Here is a 4,631-nt window from a genome sequence, read left to right on the forward strand (position 1 = left end):
CTGCGGCCCTCCGGGCCTCACTCTGCCCTGGATGGAAGGAGGGAGGGTCCCCGCCACCCCCTCACTGCTGCCACGCGCCAGCAGCGCCGCCGGAGGAGAAAAGAACCCGTTGGCACCTCGCTCCCCGAGACCCTGGACCTGACCGCCTCCACCCGCTCCTCTGGTTTTCTCCTCTCCCCGACCTCCTCTGCCCGCCTGCCCCCTGCCTCTCCCTCCCTCCCGCCCGCCCCTGCCCACCCTCTCCCTCCAGCACCAGCGGAGTGGGAAACCACAGCCGCCTGAACACGGTAACAAATCTTCCGCCTTATCCCCCTCCCTTATTTACACCGGGCGCACAGTAGCAATTCAATCTGAAAAAGTGCCGTGTTTTCGGAGGCGTGCAGCCCAGAAATTGATGTTTGTGTTAATCAATCTTGTAGGAGCCTGCGGGGCTCGGAGAGGTACCACACAGGAGATTTCTTCTATTGATTAATTGGATTCCGAGCGGGCAGGGGTGAGGAGGAAATCAAACACTCCACGTGCCTGGAAGCTTAGGAGATGGGTCAGGACTCTGCTCCCCGCCCCCCCCCCCCGCACCGCCCGAGGAGTGTTCGGGGGTCCCTGGGCTCTGGGTTCCTGGATCTTCCTCCCCACTCAGCGTCCAGCACCGGCTGGGGGTCAGGACCTCCAGCACCGGGGACAGGTCTGCCCGACTCACGGGACTTGGGGACTCTCTCCAGTCCGCGAACGTCCCCACTCACGCCATCATTTCCCACCACCCTCCCCGGTGATCTCAGGCCTCCCAGAAGCGCCAGGCCCCACATCCTGCAAGGGACCCGCGTGGCCCCATGGCCGGCCCGGAGGGGACAGGGCCCTGGACAGGACCGCATGTGCCACAGAGGAGGACAGCAGCCCGTGCCCCATCGGTGGAAACTCTCTGGGCCCTGGTCCAGAGTTGCCCGCTGCTGGCTGGGCCCGTGGAAAGGAGGCAGGCACCCAGGTATTGGAGCCGGTCCGTGTTATCCGAGGCAGGCTGGCAGTAAATCCAGAGGGTGCCGCCTGGATTCAGGAATCTGAGGCCCTGCCTCTGGAGCCGGCTTCATGGGCATCAGCCGGTCCCTGCCAGGGCCTGGGAAAGCCAGGAAGTGGCAGGCAGGCAGTATGGGAAAAGGGTGGCAATTCCCTGCGTCCTAGGAGGCTTGTAGGGCTAACACCGAGACTGACCTTGCCCCGCAGTTCTCACCAATGGGGTAAGATGTATAGACCCATTTTACAGACATGAACACTGAGGCTCCGGCTGGGGAAACTCTGGGTCCCGCGCCCCAGGAGTCCAGCGACCTGGTGCCTGGATGCCATGCTTGTCACCTGGATTGGTGGAGGGGAGGTGTGAGGCAGGCCCACTCCGGCCCGTCCCTGGGAGGCTGGCCATCTGGCCACTTCCAGAACTTTTACACATTTGGGATGTGGGGGCACCGGTAAGGCCCATCAAGAGAGCCGCTAGACTATTCCTTCCTCCCCAGGCCAACAGCCTCGTGTGAATCATGGAAACAAAGCTGTCACAGTATAATACAAATTCCACCCTCTCTCAGCTGTCATTGTCATTGATTGAGTACCTACTGTATACCAGCACTGACCCTCATTATCTGATTCGATCCCTGCAATCATGACCGTGGGCTGGACGCCTCTTCCCCCTCTCGTGAGACAGGCCGCACCTGAGCAGCAAACAAGTGTCTCAGCTGTCCCCGCCGTCAGAGACCAGGCAGCAGCCGAAGGGTCCCAGCCTGCAGAGGCCTCTCACTCGCCAGCCCTCAGCTTCCCCGTCTGCAAATGGGTCCGAAGAGAGACCTCAGCCGTAGCCCCACCCAGGGCATCGCGCTGAGAAACCTGTCGGCCAAGCATGGAGAACAACCAACTGGATGGAAGGCACCGGAAAGAGCCCAGGGGCCCCCCCTCGTTGCACTGGGGAGGCCCAGGTGTGGTGGGAGCACTGGCTTGGGCACCCCAGGAACGGCCACGCGCCGGCGCCTTCGCGCTTGCTGCGCCCGTTGGACGGGAGAGCCAGGAGCGCAGGGCAGGGGACGGCAGTGCTCGGGGCCGGAAAGGAAATGGGTTTTTAAAGACAGTCAAGGGCTTTTTTTTAACTGTTAATTGGGTGACTCTTGCCTCATTTCCTACACACGCTTGCGCACACACGCTCACATACCTTTGATTTCCCAACAAACAAACAAAGCCTAATCTCTGTGGCTGCACGCAATGTCCTGTTTGGGTTGACAAGAGCGAAAGGGGATGACCCCGCGCAGTCCCACCGCGAATGCATTTCCAGGAAGAGGTCGGTGGCAGGAGCGCATGACCCTCCCCGGAGAGACCCCGCAGGCCAGCGCCCACCGTGGCCGCGGGCGCCCTCCCCAGGTTGCCCCCCACATCCAGGCTCACCCTGAAACCGGCGACACACGCCAAGACCACCCTGACCAAGGACAGCAACTGGACTGTCTAGGAAAAAAGTTAAATGTGCCGTGAGAAAACCAAACCAGAGACGAAGCTAACGGACGCACAGCAAACGGGAAAACACAGGTAACACGCGACTGGCAAGGGTTCTATGCCATTCACGTACAAAGGGCTCCTTTCAACCTGCGTAACTTCACAAAATTCAAAAGCGGAGCGAACACAGACATCTCTTCACCCGAACCACCTGGCAGTGACGTTGTTGCTAACGCCTAAAATCAACGAGACGGAGGGAAAAGGCACGCGTGTCCCCACCCGTCGTCCTTGGCAATTTCCGCAGCACACAGTGACACACGGCGCCCTCGCGGCCTGCTATCTCCATCAGGGCGTTTGTCTGGATGCCCGCGTTTGTTTCAGCAAAAACTAGTCAAAACTGTTTGCGGGGATTGAGGGCAAACGAACTGCTGAGCTTTGACGGGACGTGACACCTCGCGGGCATTTAAAGTCACGTGGTAGAAGGGCTCCCTCACGCTGGGATCTCACAAGAAAGGGGCCCGGGGCCCCGAGGCAGCAATAAGGCACGATGCCAGTGACGCTTATATGGACACGTGTGCACACATGCACACACACGCACGCTTCTGCACACACGTGTGTGCGCGCACACACCACACACGTGTACACACGCACATGAACGCACACCACACATGTGTGCGCGCGCACCTGCACAGTTCTGCACACACGTGTGAGTGCATGCCTGCACACGTGTGCACACGCACATGAACACAGACATGCACATGTACCCCACACACATGTGCACACGCATGCCAGCCACACAGCGGTGCACACGTGCGGGCGCACATGCTCTCTCACACATGCATGCTTGCACACGCACACTCAGGAAAGCAGAGCAGAGATGTGCACCCAAATGCCGGCAGGAAGAACTGGGTCTACAGCTGGTAGAACCGACCTCTGCCTTCTCACCTCCCCCCCCCCGTCCCTTCTGCTCTGTGTTTAATGAATCCGCTTGATTTTTTCATGACAACAAAATACTAGAACTTACTGCTTTTCCAGAGCTCTGCATGGAGCCCCAGAAAGGGCCCCTGGAAAGGCGCGGGAGGGTGTGTCCGCCCACCAGCTGCGCCCCTCCGTCCCGGGCCTCTTCCTTGTGAGCACCTTACCCGTGAAGGGATGGCAACCCCTGACCCACCCGCCCCGGGTTCTCTGCGGATCAAGCCAGCGTGTAGCTGTGACCCGGCCCCCCGGTTACGGCCGCGGCCCCTGAAACTGCCTGCTGACCCCTCTCCCCCGGGATCCTGAGACTTAGCCCTCAGTACCCACTGCCAGCAACCCTCGCGCCACCCCGCGGGAGCACCTCTCCGGGAGCACCCGCACGGAGAGGGGCTCACCCCGGGGCCGGCCACCACTCTCCAGTGATCCCCAAAGCGGGAGCGGTCTCGTGGGAACCAAGCACCCATGCCCGTGGGGAGCCCACTGCCCCAGCTGAGCGGGCCCGGAGTGGGGTGGGGCTGCTTTGTTCCCTCCTCCCCGAGTCTCACATCAGCCCGAGGGGGGCGGTGCAGGGGCTACCCGCACAGCACAGGCATCGATGTGGGGTCGTCGGCCCATGGAAGGACCTGGAAGCCTGGCCAGGAAGAAGCCGCTAAGGAGTGAGGACAGCTGGGAAGGACCACCTCCCGGCCTGCAGTACCGGCAGCAGAAACATTCGAAGGCCAAGCAGGGCCCCGGCCACGCGGGAGGGCACCGGCCTGCGCCGCCTGGGACCGAGGGTCCCCGATGGGCACGCCCTTCCCACCCGCCTTCGGGTCCCGCCACCCCCGCCTCGGCCCCGCGTGGAGACCAGGGCGCCCAGGCCACGTGGTCTCAGCAGCGCATGCGCCGGCGCGCCTCCTCTCCCTGCGCGGGCGGGGGGCCCTGCAGGGAGCCGGGGACGCGATCAGGCCCAGGCTCGGGGGCCCGGAAATAGCAGAGGCTGCGGGGTCACCCCAGCACCCCAGGGAACGGGGCCGGGCCGGGTCCACCCTCTCCCGGGACCCTCCCTGTCAGGCCTGCCTCCGGGGCTGCGCCCTCTGCGTCACTAGGAGTCCAGCTCGGCGCCCGGGCACCTGACCCCAAAGGCCGCGCTCTGTGCCTCCTCCCGGTCCCCCACGTGCTCGGGAGCCCGCCCCCCGCGTGGACGGGAGTACGTCACC

This window comes from Hyaena hyaena, unplaced genomic scaffold, assembly GCF_003009895.1.
Source record: "Hyaena hyaena isolate Hyena2069 unplaced genomic scaffold, ASM300989v1 scaffold_511, whole genome shotgun sequence".
Taxonomy (NCBI): domain Eukaryota; kingdom Metazoa; phylum Chordata; class Mammalia; order Carnivora; family Hyaenidae; genus Hyaena; species Hyaena hyaena.